The 20,813-nt window shown below is 37.7% G+C and overlaps 1 protein-coding gene across 1 annotated transcript in view; it reads right to left on the minus strand.

Annotated features, from left to right (window-relative positions):
* Positions 1 to 20,813, minus strand: part of KCNN3 (potassium calcium-activated channel subfamily N member 3) — a 2,562,115-nt gene that overhangs the window by 1,938,139 nt on the left and 603,163 nt on the right. The window lies entirely within an intron of this gene.

The raw sequence follows: 20,813 nt of genomic DNA on the forward strand, positions 1-20,813 counted from the left end.
GCAATATCATTTGGTTCTGTATATTTAGGGCCATTGTGCTGTAACTCTGAGTGTTGCCATTGAGATTCTTGACATAGCTACAGAATGCTTTGTGTTTGTCTTTAGAATCAGTGGCAATTTTGTTTTCGTAACTAGCTTTGGAGGATTTTATGAGGGATCTCAGCTTCTTATTGTGCCGGACCAGGGAGTTCCTCCAATCATAGGATTTTACTCTTTTTTGCAACAGTTTCTTTCTTTTGTTGTAGAGTTTATTTATGACAGGAGACCACCAGATTGGCTTCCTTTTTTTGGAGGATAGCATCTTGGTTCTGTTAGAGATAGCACGATCCATGCACTCGTGTAAGTGCTTATAAAGTGCATTTGTGTAGGATTCAGCAGTAGTACCTCTGTTGTCCATCTGCATGGGTGTCGTGAAGTTTGACACTTCTGTCTTAAGAAGCATGAAGTTGGCTTTGGAGAAACTTTTTACGGTGGTTTCCCTAATGGGGGGTTGGGGGCGGGATGTGGATGTCTAGGGTGATTAGCTTGTGGTTGGATATGACCAATGAGGAATTGACCTCTGCTGTGGAACACTGTTCGCTCATGGTGGTAATGACTAAGTCTAGGATATTGCTGCCCCTGGTGGGGATGTGGATAAGTTGATCCAAAGCATTGGAATTTATGAATCCCAGAAAGCATTGAGCAAAATAGTTGGTACATGAATAGTTTTCCTAGTTAATGTAGTTTAAATCACCCATTATTAGGGTGTTGGGTTGTGCCCTAATATTTTCCAGTGCATCAAGAAATGAGGAGTGGGAATCCTGGGGCATGGTGGGGGATCTGTAGCAAGTTACAATTTGGATTGCGGTCTTGCCCAGAGTTAGTTGCACTTGGATAATCTCGGATGCATTATGCTGAGCAACTAGCCTGGAGATGTGGATATCCTTAATGAATATGGACATGCCTCTGCCTTTAGTGTTTCAGTTCAGGTTAAGTGGCCAAAAGGTGTGGTATGAATTATAGCCTGGTAATGCAGGGGTGTTCTCTGGAGCCTTGAAACAGGTCTCTGTCACTTGACAGATGTCAATGTTCTCCATTTTAAGGATTGCCTCGAATGAGTGCATTTTGAGGTTTAGACTTCTAGCATTGAGTAGCATTACCCTCAGATTTTGCTTACTTGTACCTGTTACAGTGGTGAATTTGTCATTTGAACCTTGCCTAAAAAAAGCACTATAGGGGTGGCAAGAGCTTTAGCCCGTATCCGGAATCCAAATGGTGACAGGTGGAGGCCATCTCTGGCAAAGCATCATGGTCTGTTGATCATGTCATCCCAGGCAGACAGATACTGGATCCTCCAGGGAGGTATGTCTCAGGTCATTCACACCAAAATGGACAATGACAGAGTCATATTTGTACTTGTTGTAGACTGACCTGAGTGTGTGCATTTTGTGGCGGATCCTGGCACCCGACAGGCAGCTGACAGTAACTTTCTCCTTGTTTAGCCTGGTGAGTGGAACATCAGTGTACCTGACTATAGAGTCATCTATGACTAGAATGTTGGGTACGTTATTATGCCTTATGGGCTGTGGTTGAGTGGCACACTGAGTTTGTGGGCTATGTGTCATTTGGGTTATGTTGGGGGTGGAGGTTGCTTGCGTTTCTGCTTTGGAGGTCTCTGTTGCTTGGGCAGATTTTTATTGAGAGCCTCAGTGAATGTAGGTGTGTGTTTTGTGTTTCTATGTTTGTGTTTTGGTGGTGTAGGTTTTGAGGGACTATGTGATGAGTGTGATGTGGTGCAAGTGTTTAATTTCTCCTCTTGATGGTCTAGTCCAGTCTTGGGTGAAGAGAGCTTTGCTTCCAATTTGGCTATATAAGTGCATCTCTCACAGGTTGTAGTGTTGGGTGGTAGGATGAGATGGTTGTCTGTGTACATGAGGCAATTGCTGCATTGCCCCAAGATGCCCAGATTCATCAGGTAGACAGGAGAAAACACCGGGAGATGACCCTTAGACATGCCTGGATAGGTGCTCATTTATTAAGTACTAAAAACTGTTTTCCTCTAGGCAAGTGAGGAAAGTTGAGTGCTGTAGTAATTTGTAGCTTATTTAGTGCTTACAATGAGTTCTGAACAAGTGCTGAGCTCAAAGAAACAAATTTAAGTGTTGAAACTAAAAAAACTGGCTAGTTCTAAGGGAAAATTTGACAAGCAGACTTTATGTCGCCAGGAATCGTTTAACCCTAGCTAAGTGGCGATGCATAAAGCATATTTTTTAATACAACAGTAGCAAATGAGCAAACTGATTTAAACAAATTAACAATTAACCAATAAAAAGCTAAAAATTGAGCCTTGTTCCAGCAGTCTTCGATCAGACAAGTTCTAACTGCACACTCCTGCCACTAGGGTGCAGGGGAACCTTCTCTAAAAAAAGATGGTCTGGATTAGTGCTCAAGTTATACAAACAAAGCTAGATTCAGCAGGTCTGAATTTAGCCTATGCTACAGCAAACAAGGCATACCAGTTTCAGAAAGAAACAGTTCAAATAAGCAGGCACAATAAGCCTTTAACCAGAAACTCTCAGCTCAGAAGGGCAGAATCTAGCCTCTCCTCAAACAAGAGTGCAGATCACACCTTCTTAATGTAAAATAACTGGCCCAAAGCCCAAGTGCTTAAACCAGAACTAATACACTTTTAGAATAACAGACACTAAGCTTTCAATCAGCAACTCCGAACTTAGGAGGATGTAAGCTACCTGTCTTACTACAACAGTGCAGACCACAAAACTTCTTAATGTAAAACAACTGGTCTGAAGCCCAAGTACTTAAACCAAAGGCTTAGAATAACAGTTACAATTTAATCAGGCTACTAACAAGCAGTAATAAATGCAGCAGAATAAATGCAATTAAGTACTTTTAAGAACAGGCAGCAAAAGCAAAATAAAGTAATAAAGTAGGAAGGAACACAAATACTGTAAAAGCAGATGAATAAAGTGGAATATTTTATATAACAATAAAAAACGAGCAAACTGATTTAAACAAAGTATCCAATTAACCAGTAAAAAAGCTCAAAATTGAGCCCTGTTCCAGCAGTCTTCAATCAGACAAGTTATAACTGCACATTCTTGCCACTAGGGTGCAGGGGAGCCTTCTCCAATAAAGATGGCCTGGATTAGTGCTCAAGTTATACAAACAAAACTAGATTCAGCAAGCCTGAATCTAGTCTATTATACAGCAAACAAGGCACACCAATTTCATAAGGAAATAGTTCAAATAAGCAGGCACAATAAGCCTTTAACCAGAAATTCCCTGCTCAGAAGCATAGAATCTAGCCTCTCCTCTCACAAGAGTGCAGACCACAAACCTTCTTAATGTAAAATAACTGGCCTGAAGCCCAAGTGCTTACACCCAAACTAATACACTTTTAGAATAACAGACATTGAGTCTGTAATCAGCAATTCCCAACTTAGAAGGATGTAAGCTACCTGTCCTGCCACAACAGTGCAGACCACAAACCTTCTTAATGTAAAACAACTGGTCTGGCGCCCAAGTGCTTAAACCAAAAGGCTTAGAATAATAGTTGCAATTTAATCAGGCCACTACCAAGCAGTAATAAATGCAGCAGAATAAATACAATTAAGTACTTTTAAAAAGAGGCAAAAGCAAAATAAAGTGCATTTTTTTAACACGTCAAAACAGTATTAGAATCAGGGATAACAACAGTGTTACATTTGTAGCACAATAAAGCATGCAGAACAATGTTAGAATCAGAGATAACAACAGAATTACAGTGATATCACAACAATGTATCTATAATATTTGATAGGCAATAGCAGTCAATAAGAAGGAATAGTGGATTGTAAAAAGATACTCTTGAAATCTAGCTGTCTTTATGTTGCTTAACCCTCATCATGAAAACCTGCAGTCAATCCAGTATCCACATGACCCACCAGTATTCACCGTTACAGCATCCCCTGTGCTTCTTGCCTATCTGCAGGTACAAAAGAGCATAGGAACCATTCCAGGCAAGTGATTACAGGGATTATAAGATACATAGAAACAATATCAGACATGTGATTGCAGGGACCCTAAGATACCTAGAACAATACCGGGCATGAGATTACAGAGACCTAAAATACCTAGAACAATACCAGCATGTGATTACAGGGACCCAATATACCTAGAACAATACCAGGCAAGTGATTAGAGGGACCTAAGATACCTAGAACAATACCAGGCATGTGATTGCAGGGAACCTAAGATACCTAGAACAATGCCAGGCACATGATTACAGGGACCCTAAGATACCATTACAATACCAGACATGTGATTACAGGGACCTAAGATACCTAGAACAATACCAGGTATGTGATTGCAGGGACCTTAAGATACCTACAACAATGCCAGGCACATGATTACAGGGACCCTAAGATACATAGAACAATACCAGACATGTGATTACAGAGACCTAAGATACCTAGAATAATACCAGGCATGTGATAGCAGGGATCCTAAGATACCTAGAACAATGCCAGGCATGTGATTACAGGGACCCTAAGATACCTAAAACAACACCAGGCATGTGATTACAGGGACCTAAGATACCTAAAACAATACCAGACATGTGATTACAGGGACCTAAGATACCTAGAACAATACCAGGCATGTGACTGCAGGGACCCTAAGATACCTAGAACAACCAGGCATGTGATTGCAGGGACCCTAAGATACCTAGAACAATACCAGGCATGTGATTGCAGGGACCCTAAGATACCTAGAACAATACCAGGCATGTGATTGCAGGGACCCTAAGATACCTAGCTCTACACACCTTTAAGTGGGTACACTTAAAAGTTCTTGCTGCCCTTTTCAAACCCATAATAGTGCACAGCTCCCAAACTAAATAGGGCCATACATGAAAACCCCAATGTAAATCTGTGTCTACTCATCCAATCTTCATGACTTGCCTTAATATTATACAAATCAGTAAGTACCACAGGGGTGTGTCTTAAGCCCTCTGCTTTTCAATCTGCTGGCACATGACTGCATGGCCACACGAGATGAATAGGATCATCAAATTCATGGATGACACCACTGTTATACGCTTGGTCAAAGACGGAGAGGAGGAGGCTACAGGAAAGAGATTGATCAACTACTGGTCTGGTGAGACAGCAACAATCTATCACTGAATGTCAGCAAGACAAAGTAGTTGATTGTTGATTTCAGAAGATCTCAAGTACCACACAAACCTCTAGTGATGAAAGAGATGACAGTGGAAAGGGTCAAGAGTACAAAGTTCTTCATATCACGGAGAACTTATCCTGGTCAGTCCATGTATCCAGCACAGTCAAAAAAGCTCAGCAATGCTTGCACTTTATAAGGAAATGTAGGAAGGGAAAATTACCAAGCTCCATACCTCAGATCTTTTATAGGGACACCATTGAAAGTGTCCTGACCAACAGCATTGCAGTCTGGTATGGGAGCTGTAACAATCAGGATCTGAAGGCTCTCAAGAAAGTTGTAGGGTCAGCAGAAAGAATCACTGGCACCTCTCTTACACCTCTGGAAGATCTACACAAAAGCTGGTGCATCGACAGGGCCAAAACAATTTCCAGCGATCCAATGCATCCTGCCAATGGTCTCTACACTCGCCTGTCCTCAGGCAGGAGATGCAGAAGCCTGCATTGTAAGACCACCAGACTAAAAAAACTGTTTCTTTCCACTCTTCATTAGACTGTTGAACTCTTGGGAAAGACGAACCATGATGTCTGTTTCATAACTAGCCTATCAAGAGGCTTATTTTTGGATGTGCAATAACGAAGTGCAATACTAAGGTAGCTCACCTACACACTGAAGGATTGAAAAGTGCAATATACAAACCGGGCAATAATTCAGTCTGTTCATAAATATGCTGCTATTGTTTAAATTTTACTTTGACAATATTGCCTTCCTATTGTTCTTTGTCTTCCTTGTCTCCTGTTCTGGGAGGGGAGTGGGTCACTGCTGTCCTACTTTACTTACAAATCGGTACTTATTAAAATTCTACTGTGATATTTTATTAATTTTTCTCTGTCTATATGTGCAACTGTTCCCTGCATTGAGAATGAACCAATGTAATTTTGTTCAGCTACACTGCTGTGTAGTTCTGAATGACAATAAGTTTTCTTTGACTTGACTTGACAAGTAGTGGTAACTTATTTAATAGACTGGGAATATGTTGCGTTAGAAACCTTCAGCATGAGGGATAGAGTCAAAAGCCTCAGCCAGATCAACAAAGTAGCAGGCACTGAGTGACCACTGTCCACAGCCTCTGCAATCTTTTCAGAGAAAGTTACCAGGTTAAGCAGACAGGACCTACTTTTCACAAAACTCACTGTTTGGGGTCTAGATCAGTTAACCTGTGTATGTCAACATACACGAGCTCTGTTATGATACTTCCATGGCTTTGTACATAACTTGGTGAGGCTAATGGTCCTATAATAATCCAGGTAAATAATGGGGACACTCCTCTTTAGGGGAGAAACAGATGCCATTCTCCAAGCATCAGGCATAGCCTATGTGAATAGGCTTAAGTACAGCATTCTTGTCAATGATGAGAATCCAGCCTGGTATGTTACTTTAGCATTTTAGAGGGTTATGAAGCACACTTTTAGGAAGGCAATTCCCCCATTGCATATGGTCTGTGTCCCCTAACCTCATCAAAGTTACATCATTCTATAATAAGAAGAGCACTGTGGAATTTGACTGCAAATCTCTTTTTACAAAATCTCCTGTGGCCCTGCAATCCATTTCATCAGTCAAGTGATGGACAAACCCCTACAGCAACAGCAAAGCTGGCCATACATTTCATATATGTCTCTCCCCCCCCTTGTAGAATAACAATAGCAGCTGTAGTTCTATACACAGTCTGCATTGCACTACTTTAACTTTGCTAAGCTGCAAATCTACATAGCATGATGAGCACTGCAATGGCTGTGATTGTTTCTAGTGGAAACCTTTTTTGCTTTTAGCTCAGAAATTATGCTAATGAAATAAGTAAGGTTAACTATTTCTGAATCACCAAAGATGTGCACTGTGATATGAACATGCATAAATGACCACAACATGTATTGTGCACACCTGTGAAGGTTATCTACCCCTTTGGGGGTGTGGGGGTGCTAAGCAATGTTGCAGCCACTGGAGATTCTAAAGTGTAATACTGAGATGAGACGTGGGTTGTACGGCCTACATACTATCAGGAAAGTGTCTTTCACACACAACACAAACACCACCCCCCCCCCCCCCGGCAATCCATTCCTTAAATCATCACTATATGGCAGCATTGCACACAGGTGTGCTGCCATGCAACCTGTCAGTGCAGGTCACCTGATGCCTGCATAGATTGTCAATGTGAATACACTACCATTTTCCTTAAGACTGACCTGTGAAAGTGGTTAAAGCTTCTGAAGGTGTTGATTGTTGCAAGGCCTCTAGGTGATGCAGGAAAGAGTCCAAGATCTTTCTTTATTTCCTGGGCAGAGGCCACTGGGAGAACCTGTGAGGGCCTCTTATCAGTGTCCACAGTACAAGCATGGCACTGCCTTGCTACAGTGGTCAGTGATGCCCCAGGCATCCCATGTACTGATAAGCACAGTAGGGATCACTACATTGACCTGAAGAGGCACCACCATGGCTTTCTTTGGCCAAGGGGAAAGGAGGTATGGGAAGTACTCCAGAATTTTACAGTAAGTAATCATGACAAGGGAATTTTACTGTAATTTAGTCTTAACTGGTAAACCATATGCAGGACATGAGGTTCATAGGTATATACTACACTCACAACCGTTGGGACCTTTATAAGCCTAGCCATGCAACCAAAATGTATACCATGGGCCACTTTTCCTTAGAGGTTGTTTTAGGTGGTGTACGTTAGTCAAGTATGATTTAACTGCTGCCTTTGTCCATCCCAGGCATAGGTGTCAGACCTGTCCCTCAAACATGTCCTACAAAAATCACAAGATAAGTTTAAATCTTTGGGTCTAGTTGATATACAAATGGTTTATCAGGGTGGGACTCATGGATACCTTGTATTTCAGGCATAAATCACATCTCAGCAGTCTGTTGGAAACAGAGTAAAGGGATAGGGCTTTCAGGCAACCCACATAGGCCATTGTGTTTATGCTCTGTATTCGTTTTGTGAGGAACCTCTGTGGATGTTCCAATTGTTGCATGTGCTGGGTCAGGTACATACTGAAGGGAGTGTTATACTCAATGATGGATCTGATGAAGGTTGAATATTGTGGTACGATGACTTCTCTGGACCTAGATACCATGCCGTCACTTATAAGATGATTGACACAGAATGATTTTCTTACTATCTTAGATGCATGTTGGTCAAAGCCAGGTTACTAAACCCCTGACTATTGTGCTTCTTTTAGGGGTGTTTTATTGAAGAGGTAGTTTTCTGGGGAGGCAGACTTTCCAAAACGTTCTTTTATGCATTTCTTGGCATTGAGTTTTAAGCCACGGTTTTGGTAACACTCATTGTCTGTTAGACTTTCCTGTAAAATGTCTTGAAGTGTTTCTATGATTGCTCCTAGCTTGCAGTCATTTGCAAACATGGTAAGCCAGAGATCCTTGACATTGCTATTGACTTCCAAAAATAGAGGCCAAAGAGGAGCTGACCCAACACAAAGGTGGTCTCTCCAGTCCTAACCTCCTGGGTCCTATCTGCAAGCCAGCTGGCTATCCAGTGGATTATACCGGGGTTTTGCCTAATTCCATGAGTTTGTTTACAATACCTGTGTGGAGTATTGTATAAAATGGTTTACTGTCAAAATGTGGAATGGCTATTCGTCGAAAACGGGTGGGTCGAATATGTGTTCTACAATGTCCATACTGTCAAAGTGAAAATATTTGAATTCATATTAGAGAAAGCATGTACACATTTGCTAATATGAAGTTGACATTTTGAATTTGCTAATATGAAGTTGACATTTTGAAATGAGATTACGGTACATTGCGGTTCAGGAAATTTTCCCTTTTCCTTAATGTAGTGCAATCTCAGAGTTGGTATATACAATATACAGGGGGTGTGGAGGTGCAGGGAAGATTTTACCCCTGCAAAAACAACAATGGTAACATGGACGTTCAACAATTGGAAGTTCGGATATTCGAATATCAATTGTCGTGGTTACCATTTCTGACATTTTCATAATTCGGTATTACCAAAGTAAGATAAATAATAACTGGTAAACCATATGCAGGACATGAGGTTCGTAAGTATATACTACACTCACATGCAACCAAAATGTATACAATAAAAAAATTTTCAGTTTCAACATTTTGATAGTATAAAATGCCTTCACCTTGTGTAGAGGAATGACAGCTACAGTCCTCCATTCACAGGGCACAAAGCCTGTTCAGAGTTGAATAGTAACTCGAACGAATGTAGAGGTAGCTATCCTGCTTAATGATACCACACCAAAAATTGAGGAGGCAAAATGCAGGATACAAGTGTAGTATCAAAACGCTTAGAACCATCCAAAAATGCAGCAATTCGGTTGGATACCAAACGAAAAACACTGACAGCACTTGTAACGGAAAATCTTTTATTTGGAGACAAAATGGCTTTCGTGGACATCCACGCTTCATCAGATGTTATAATGAATGTACCTTCTTAGTTTAAATATGTATTCAAAGGGCGGAAAATGCTCATTAAACAATTAAACACAATTAATAGTTAATTAAGCCATACAAATTAAGGCAAAACCTTGTCACTATTTAAAAGGGCTACGTTCAAGCTAGAACAAAACTAGCATAACAACAATATATCCTGGTTCTTGTGCCCTTTTAAAACAGCAACACTAAAATGTATTAAAATCATTGTATGCATTCTAATTTAAAATATAGAATATAGAATATATAATATATAAAAACAACTCTTTGTGATGTGATTAATCATTTCTAGCACCCATATGTAAATAAATGTATTGCTCTAATAACAATATATATATGTACAATAAATAATGAATAGTAATAGCAGCAAGTGTTGTGAATGTGACATTTTGAGCATATTTCATAAAATGCAAAAACAATAATTTCATATACCAAATATAGACTAAAATACATATACAAAAACATAAGTGTCAGGTGTATGCCTTTCACATATAGCTCATAAAAATGACACCAGAAATGAAAATGCATATATGTAATCATAAAGCCATGCTTATTAGGACAAACGAAACAAAACAGAACAAAATTAACCATTTTATATAACATATCTATGGTGCTATATGGGGCACCTTAAAAAATGTATATTAAGTCAATCATATTTATACAATCTAATATGCATGAATAGTCAGTAAATTATCAGTGTTATAACACTGATATAAATAAATAAAAACAATAGTAACGATAATATCAGGACAAAACGTGAAAATGAAACATATGACTTATATGAATAAATAAGTTTGTTACTAGCAGCTGAATTGCACTAAAAAACATATATGTATATATATATATGACTGAAAAAATAACTATGTAAAAAACTATATAAAACAGTCTATGCCGCTAATGTATATGTATGTACAGTCACTAATGCAAACATTATTGTTCAGTAAATGCATATATATGATAGCTAGTATACAAATCAGTAAGTAGGGATGAAACAGTGATATAAAATGAAGATGAACAAAAGGTGAGTGGATAAGTAATACCAAATAATGTGTCAAAAAAAGACACAGATAAATCCATAATCCACAACCTATCTCTTGGATGCTAAGGCTGGCTTGATGGACACTTGGTTGTTAATACCTGGCCCCATATGTGCACCCAGCCTTAGAATCCAATTAAGTTCCATAAGTGCGAGTTGATTCTCTTTGTCTCCACCTCTAGCGTCCTGTTTAACTATTTGCAAGACCCTGAAGCAAAATGTGTGTGTGGGAAACTCCATGACGTGTCTTGCTAGAGCATTGGTGTCATTAGACTTACGTATGTCGTATAAATGGTTATAGATACGTTCATGGAGTTTCCTCTTTGTAAGTCCTACATAGAATGCCTTACATTTATTGCAATTTGCAAGATATATCACATTGGAAGTATTGCAATTTGCCCAAAAATGTGGTTTAAAAACATACTCACTGGTAGGATGTTGAAAATATTGTGTTTTGGTGATGTACCTACACCTATTGCAGTCATAGCAGGGATAAGTACCAAGCTTTTTGGTAATGGTAGAAATTGGTATATGAATGTCACGTTGTCCCCTGAGGTGTGGGTCATCACACAATAACCTCTTAAGATTTTTACTATTTCTATATATGAACCTCGGGTATCTGCCTATAATGTTCTTAGTTTGAAAATCTGTGGCTAAGATGTGCCAGTTATTACTGACAACTTGTTGTATCTTATTGATGTCACTAGTATAGCTGATAATGTAATTAACTTGGTTGTCTCTAACCTCATTCTTTTTATAAGACCTGAAGTTTTCTTTTACTTGTCCTGAGGTGAAATAATGTTTGCCCACATATTCAGCATGATCCAGGACTTCTGATCTAATACTCTTAACCATGGAAGGACTGTAGCCTCCATTTATAAATAGTTCCTCCATGTATTGAGCTTCCTTATTTAGATCCTCAGTTTTATTACACAATCTATGGATTCTAGTAAATTGGCTTTTAACAATAGCTTGAAAAGTATGTCGAGGATGCATGCTGTTAAAGCTTAACATAGAGTTTTTCCAGGTGGGTTTTCTATATAAAGATGTATCTATTTTACCTTCTTTGTTGAATCTTAGTGTGACATCTAAGAAATCAATTTCTTTATCAGAGATTTCTTGTGTGAACCTTAAAAATGTGGTGGTAGTATTTAAAAACTGCATGAAGGACTCAAATGAAGTCTGTGTGCCTTCCCAGATGACAATGACATCGTCGACAAAACGCCTGTAGAATTTGATGTGCTTAAAATCCTCATGTGTGAAAAGATAAAGTTTCTCCCACCATAAAACCACCAAATTGGCATAGGTGTTAGCGCAGGGGGTGCCCATGGCTACCCCCCACTTTTGTAAATAAGTTGAATCACCATACATAAATAAGTTATTATATAGCACCAGTTCCAATAACTGATCTATAAGTATAATTCTATCCTTTGAGAAACTTGTATCCTGGGATAAAAGCTCATTTATATATTGCATTCCTATGTCATTGGGTATAGAAGTGAAAAGATCTCTAACATCCAAGGTGATTAAAAGATGTTTTTGTTGACAATCTATGTTTAGTTTTCTTATATCTTTCAAGAGATCATATGTATCCCTAAGTATTGTGGGTGATTGTTCCACTATAGGTCTCAGAATCTTTTCTATCATTTGAGAGACATGTGCAGTTATCCACTTGTCCCCGATACTATAGGTCTCAAAGGGACCGGGTGTATACCTTTATGTACCTTGGGTATGCCTTTTATTATAGGAATGGTGGGGTGTTCTATGTATAAGAACTCATAAGCTTCCTGGCTAATCTGTCGACACATGAGGAGATCATACAGGACGTCCTTGACCATCCTAATGATGTTTACTACTTCTTTAGAGGTGATGGGACTGTATGTATCTGTCTCAGATAACATTCGAGTCATACTGTTATTATACTCCTGGCTGTCTAGCACTACCACTCCCCCTCCCTTGTCGGCTGGTTTTATGACAATCTGGGTGTTGTGTTTGAGCTCATTGAGGCAGCAATATTCCTGTGGCGTAAAATTATGGTATCTACCTTTCTTATCTGCCTCACTGAAAACTATATAGTATTGATGTTCACATGCCCTAAGAAAACATTCTACATGCAAGGGCATGGCTGGAACAAACGTACTTGGTGTTTTAAACAATACATTTTCTGGCTCACATATCATATCATTTTTAAACAACAATTTGAGGAAAGCCTCCTACAGAATAATCTGAGGTCAAACAACGTACCAGTTAAAGTTGCGGCGTTGCCGGTATAAAACTCAGACCTCTATCTAGTATCTGTACAGTAGTCCGATCCAAAACAATACTAGAAAGATTGAATAGTAGCCCAGAAGTCAGTATTTTTTCCTCCTGTTCAGTCCTGGTGATTCCGCTGAATTCTTCCTCTTCCGAGAACCCCTGCTGTGTGATCGTCCCCTCTGTGAATAGGGGGTGGGTCATTTCTGATAGGGTAAAAAATTCACCAAGGACGGTAAAGCAGTGGATGTATTCTTCGGTTTGGCTCCCATAGATACGGAAGTGGTTTGTAGCAAAAGTGCCTCCTGATTGGGAGGAGGCGTGTCAACGTACCCAGGCTCCATTGTATCATGTTCTGTAGGTAATGTCACTTCCGCTTCCATTGTTGCTATAGAAGCAGGCGTTGATGGTAACGCTGATATTACAGTGTGTTTAAAAACTGATTTCTTAGATGATTGAGCAGTAGTAATTTCAGGCTGTGATGTCAAGTCCTGCTGGCTAGAAGCCTGATGTCTCGGCCAAAGAAAGACTTGGCCCTTCTGAAAGTCCTGATAATCACGCATTAACTTTTTTTGCTTAGTGATTCTTAATCTATCACTAAAGCTGTTTATTTGTGAGAAGGTATAGTTAACTTTGCTTAAGCAATAATCTGTCAAAGTGAAAATATTTGAATTCATATTAGAGAAAGCATGTACACATTTGCTAATATGAAGTTGACATTTTGAATTTGCTAATATGAAGTTGACATTTTGAAATGAGATTACGGTACATTGCGGTTCAGGAAATTTTCCCTTTTCCTTAATGTAGTGCAATCTCAGAGTTGGTATATACAATATACAGGGGGTGTGGAGGTGCAGGGAAGATTTTACCCCTGCAAAAACAACAATGGTAACATGGACGTTCAACAATTGGAAGTTCGGATATTCGAATATCAATTGTCGTGGTTACCATTTCTGACATTTTCATAATTCGGTATTACCAAAGTAAGATAAATAATAACTGGTAAACCATATGCAGGACATGAGGTTTGTAAGTATATACTACACTCACATGCAACCAAAATGTATACAATAAAAAAATTTTCAGTTTCAACATTTTGATAGTATAAAATGCCTTCACCTTGTGTAGAGGAATGACAGCTACAGTCCTCCATTCACAGGGCACAAAGCCTGTTCAGAGTTGAATAGTAACTCGAACGAATGTAGAGGTAGCTATCCTGCTTAATGATACCACACCAAAAATTGAGGAGGCAAAATGCAGGATACAAGTGTAGTATCAAAATGCTTAGAACCATCCAAAAATGCAGCAATTCGGTTGGATACCAAACGAAAAACACTGACAGCACTTGTAACGGAAAATCTTTTATTTGGAGACAAAAATGAGCGCTTTCGCGTGGACATCCACGCTTCATCAGATGTTATAATGAATGTACCTTCTTAGTTTAAATATGTATTCAAAGGGCGGGAAAATGCTCATTAAACAATTAAACACAATTAATAGTTAATTAAGCCATACAAATTAAGGCAAAACCTTGTCACTATTTAAAAGGGCTACGTTCAAGCTAGAACAAAACTAGCATAACAACAATATATCCTGGTTCTTGTGCCCTTTTAAAACAGCAACACTAAAAATGTATTAAAATCATTGTATGCATTCTAATTTAAAATATAGAATATAGAATATATAATATATAAAAACAACTCTTTGTGATGTGATTAATCATTTCTAGCACCCATATGTAAATAAATGTATTGCTCTAATAACAATATATATATGTATAATAAATAATGAATAGTAATAGCAGCAAGTGTTGTGAATGTGACATTTTGAGCATATTTCATAAAATGCAAAAACAATAATTTCATATACCAAATATAGACTAAAATACATATACAAAAACATAAGTGTCAGGTGTATGCCTTTCACATATAGCTCATAAAAATGACACCAGAAATGAAAATGCATATATGTAATCATAAAGCCATGCTTATTAGGACAAACGAAACAAAACAGAACAAAATTAACCATTTTATATAACATATCTATGGTGCTATATGGGGCACCTTAAAAAATGTATATTAAGTCAATCATATTTATACAATCTAATATGCATGAATAGTCAGTAAATTATCAGTGTTATAACACTGATATAAATAAATAAAAACAATAGTAACGATAATATCAGGACAAAACGTGAAAATGAAACATATGACTTATATGAATAAATAAGTTTGTTACTAGCAGCTGAATTGCACTAAAAAACATATATGTATATATATATATGACTGAAAAATAACTATGTAAAAACTATATAAAAACAGTCTATGCAGCTAATGTATATGTATGTACAGTCACTAATGCAAACATTATTGTTCAGTAAATGCATATATATGATAGCTAGTATACAAATCAGTAAGTAGGGATGAAACAGTGATATAAAATGAAGATGAACAAAAGGTGAGTGGATAAGTAATACCAAATAATGTGTCAAAAAAAGACACAGATAAATCCATAATCCACAACCTATCTCTTGGATGCTAAGGCTGGCTTGATGGACACTTGGTTGTTAATACCTGGCCCCATATGTGCACCCAGCCTTAGAATCCAATTAAGTTCCATAAGTGCGAGTTGATTCTCTTTGTCTCCACCTCTAGCGTCCTGTTTAACTATTTGCAAGACCCTGAAGCAAAATGTGTGTGTGGGAAACTCCATGACGTGTCTTGCTAGAGCATTGGTGTCATTAGACTTACGTATGTCGATAAATGGTTATAGATACGTTCATGGAGTTTCCTCTTTGTAAGTCCTACATAGAATGCCTTACATTTATTGCAATTTGCAAGATATATCACATTGGAAGTATTGCAATTTGCCCAAAAATGTGGTTTAAAAACATACTCACTGGTAGGATGTTGAAAATATTGTGTTTTGGTGATGTACCTACACCTATTGCAGTCATAGCAGGGATAAGTACCAAGCTTTTTGGTAATGGTAGAAATTGGTATATGAATGTCACGTTGTCCCCTGAGGTGTGGGTCATCACACAAGAACCTCTTAAGATTTTTACTATTTCTATATATGAACCTCGGGTATCTGCCTATAATGTTCTTAGTTTGAAAATCTGTGGCTAAGATGTGCCAGTTATTACTGACAACTTGTTGTATCTTATTGATGTCACTAGTATAGCTGATAATGTAATTAACTTGGTTGTCTCTAACCTCATTCTTTTTATAAGACCTGAAGTTTTCTTTTACTTGTCCCGAGGTGAAATAATGTTTGCCCACATATTCAGCATGATCCAGGACTTCTGATCTAATACTCTTAACCATGGAAGGACTGTAGCCTCCATTTATAAATAGTTCCTCCATGTATTGAGCTTCCTTATTTAGATCCTCAGTTTTATTACACAATCTATGGATTCTAGTAAATTGGCTTTTAACAATAGCTTGAAAAGTATGTCGAGGATGCATGCTGTTAAAGCTTAACATAGAGTTTTTCCAGGTGGGTTTTCTATATAAAGATGTATCTATTTTACCTTCTTTGTTGAATCTTAGTGTGACATCTAAGAAATCAATTTCTTTATCAGAGATTTCTTGTGTGAACCTTAAAAATGTGGTGGTAGTATTTAAAAACTGCATGAAGGACTCAAATGAAGTCTGTGTGCCTTCCCAGATGACAATGACATCGTCGACAAAACGCCTGTAGAATTTGATGTGCTTAAAATCCTCATGTGTGAAAAGATAAAGTTTCTCCCACCATAAAACCACCAAATTGGCATAGGTGTTAGTGCAGGGTGCCCATGGCTACCCCCACTTTTGTAAATAAGTTGAATCACCATACATAAATAAGTTATTATATAGCACCAGTTCCAATAACTGATCTATAAGTATAATTCTATCCTTTGAGAAACTTGTATCCTGGGATAAAAGCTCATTTATATATTGCATTCCTATGTCATTGGGTATAGAAGTGAAAAGATCTCTAACATCCAAGGTGATTAAAAGATGTTTTTGTTGACAATCTATGTTTAGTTTTCTTATATCTTTCAAGAGATCATATGTATCCCTAAGTATTGTGGGTGATTGTTCCACTATAGGTCTCAGAATCTTTTCTATCATTTGAGAGACATGTGCAGTTATCCACTTGTCCCCCGATACTATAGGTCTCAAAGGGACCGGGTGTATACCTTTATGTACCTTGGGTATGCCTTTTATTATAGGAATGGTGGGGTGTTCTATGTATAAGAACTCATAAGCTTCCTGGCTAATCTGTCGACACATGAGGAGATCATACAGGACGTCCTTGACCATCCTAATGATGTTTACTACTTCTTTAGAGGTGATGGGACTGTATGTATCTGTCTCAGATAACATTCGAGTCATACTGTTATTATACTCCTGGCTGTCTAGCACTACCACTCCCCCTCCCTTGTCGGCTGGTTTTATGACAATCTGGGTGTTGTGTTTGAGCTCATTGAGGCAGCAATATTCCTGTGGCGTAAAATTATGGTATCTACCTTTCTTATCTGCCTCACTGAAAACTATATAGTATTGATGTTCACATGCCCTAAGAAAACATTCTACATGCAAGGGCATGGCTGGAACAAACGTACTTGGTGTTTTAAACAATACATTTTCTGGCTCACATATCATATCATTTTTAAACAACAATTTGAGGGAAAGCCTCCTACAGAATAATCTGAGGTCAAGCAACGTACCAGTTAAAGTTGCCGGCGTTGCCGGTATAAAACTCAGACCTCTATCTAGTATCTGTACAGTAGTCCGATCCAAAACAATACTAGAAAGATTGAATAGTAGCCCAGAAGTCAGTATTTTTTCCTCCTGTTCAGTCCTGGTGATTCCGCTGAATTCTTCCTCTTCCGAGAACCCCTGCTGTGTGATCGTCCCCTCTGTGAATAGGGGGTGGGTCATTTCTGATAGGGTAAAAAATTCACCAAGGACGGTAAAGCAGTGGATGTATTCTTCGGTTTGGCTCCCATAGATACGGAAGTGGTTTGTAGCAAAAGTGCCTCCTGATTGGGAGGAGGCGTGTCAACGTACCCAGGCTCCATTGTATCATGTTCTGTAGGTAATGTCACTTCCGCTTCCATTGTTGCTATAGAAGCAGGCGTTGATGGTAACGCTGATATTACAGTGTGTTTAAAAACTGATTTCTTAGATGATTGAGCAGTAGTAATTTCAGGCTGTGATGTCAAGTCCTGCTGGCTAGAAGCCTGATGTCTCGGCCAAAGAAAGACTTGGCCCTTCTGAAAGTCCTGATAATCACGCATTAACTTTTTGCTTAGTGATTCTTAATCTATCACTAAAGCTGTTTATTTGTGAGAAGGTATAGTTAACTTTGCTTAAGCAATAATCTGTCAAAGTGAAAATATTTGAATTCATATTAGAGAAAGCATGTACACATTTGCTAATATGAAGTTGACATTTTGAATTTGCTAATATGAAGTTGACATTTTGAAATGAGATTACGGTACATTGCGGTTCAGGAAATTTTCCCTTTTCCTTAATGTAGTGCAATCTCAGAGTTGGTATATACAATATACAGGGGTGTGGAGGTGCAGGGAAGATTTTACCCCTGCAAAAACAACAATGGTAACATGGACGTTCAACAATTGGAAGTTCGGATATTCGAATATCAATTGTCGTGGTTACCATTTCTGACATTTTCATAATTCGGTATTACCAAAGTAAGATAAATAATAACTGGTAAACCATATGCAGGACATGAGGTTTGTAAGTATATACTACACTCACATGCAACCAAAATGTATACAATAAAAAAATTTTCAGTTTCAACATTTTGATAGTATAAAATGCCTTCACCTTGTGTAGAGGAATGACAGCTACAGTCCTCCATTCACAGGGCACAAAGCCTGTTCAGAGTTGAATAGTAACTCGAACGAATGTAGAGGTAGCTATCCTGCTTAATGATACCACACCAAAAATTGAGGAGGCAAAATGCAGGATACAAGTGTAGTATCAAAATGCTTAGAACCATCCAAAAATGCAGCAATTCGGTTGGATACCAAACGAAAAACACTGACAGCACTTGTAACGGAAAATCTTTTATTTGGAGACAAAAATGAGCGCTTTCGCGTGGACATCCACGCTTCATCAGATGTTATAATGAATGTACCTTCTTAGTTTAAATATGTATTCAAAGGGCGGGAAAATGCTCATTAAACAATTAAACACAATTAATAGTTAATTAAGCCATACAAATTAAGGCAAAACCTTGTCACTATTTAAAAGGGCTACGTTCAAGCTAGAACAAAACTAGCATAACAACAATATATCCTGGTTCTTGTGCCCTTTTAAAACAGCAACACTAAAAATGTATTAAAATCATTGTATGCATTCTAATTTAAAATATAGAATATAGAATATATAATATATAAAAACAACTCTTTGTGATGTGATTAATCATTTCTAGCACCCATATGTAAATAAATGTATTGCTCTAATAACAATATATATATGTATAATAAATAATGAATAGTAATAGCAGCAAGTGTTGTGAATGTGACATTTTGAGCATATTTCATAAAATGCAAAAACAATAATTTCATATACCAAATATAGACTAAAATACATATACAAAAACATAAGTGTCAGGTGTATGCCTTTCACATATAGCTCATAAAAATGACACCAGAAATGAAAATGCATATATGTAATCATAAAGCCATGCTTATTAGGACAAACGAAACAAAACAGAACAAAATTAACCATTTTATATAACATATCTATGGTGCTATATGGGGCACCTTAAAAAATGTATATTAAGTCAATCATATTTATACAATCTAATATGCATGAATAGTCAGTAAATTATCAGTGTTATAACACTGATATAAATAAATAAAAACAATAGTAACGATAATATCAGGACAAAACGTGAAAATGAAACATATGACTTATATGAATAAATAAGTTTGTTACTAGCAGCTGAATTGCACTAAAAAACATATATGTATATATATATATGACTGAAAAAATAACTATGTAAAAAACTATATAAAAACAGTCTATGCCGCTAATGTATATGTATGTACAGTCACTAATGCAAACATTATTGTTCAGTAAATGCATATATATGATAGCTAGTATACAAATCAGTAAGTAGGGATGAAACAGTGATATAAAATGAAGATGAACAAAAGGTGAGTGGATAAGTAATACCAAATAATGTGTCAAAAAAAGACACAGATAAATCCATAATCCACAACCTATCTCTTGGATGCTAAGGCTGGCTTGATGGACACTTGGTTGTTAATACCTGGCCCCATATGTGCACCCAGCCTTAGAATCCAATTAAGTTCCATAAGTGCGAGTTGATTCTCTTTGTCTCCACCTCTAGCGTCCTGTTTAACTATTTGCAAGACCCTGAAGCAAAATGTGTGTGTGGGAAACTCCATGACGTGTCTTGCTAGAGCATTGGTGTCATTAGACTTACGTATGTCGTATAAATGGTTATAGATACGTTCATGGAGTTTCCTCTTTGTAAGTCCTACATAGAATGCCTTACATTTATTGCAATTTGCAAGATATATCACATTGGAAGTATTGCAATTTGCCCAAAAATGTGGTTTAAAACATACTCACTGGTAGGATGTTGAAAATATTGTGTTTTGGTGATGTACCTACACCTATTGCAGTCATAGCAGGGATAAGTACCAAGCTTTTTGGTAATGGTAGAAATTGGTATATGAATGTCACGTTGTCCCCTGAGGTGTGGGTCATCACACAAGAACCTCTTAAGATTTTTACTATTTCTATATATGAACCTCGGGTATCTGCCTATAATGTTCTTAGTTTGAAAATCTGTGGCTAAGATGTGCCAGTTATTACTGACAACTTGTTGTATCTTATTGATG

This window comes from Protopterus annectens, chromosome 8.part0 (genome assembly GCF_019279795.1).
Source record: "Protopterus annectens isolate FY-2018-M chromosome 8.part0, PAN1.0, whole genome shotgun sequence".
Classification (NCBI taxonomy): domain Eukaryota; kingdom Metazoa; phylum Chordata; order Ceratodontiformes; family Protopteridae; genus Protopterus; species Protopterus annectens.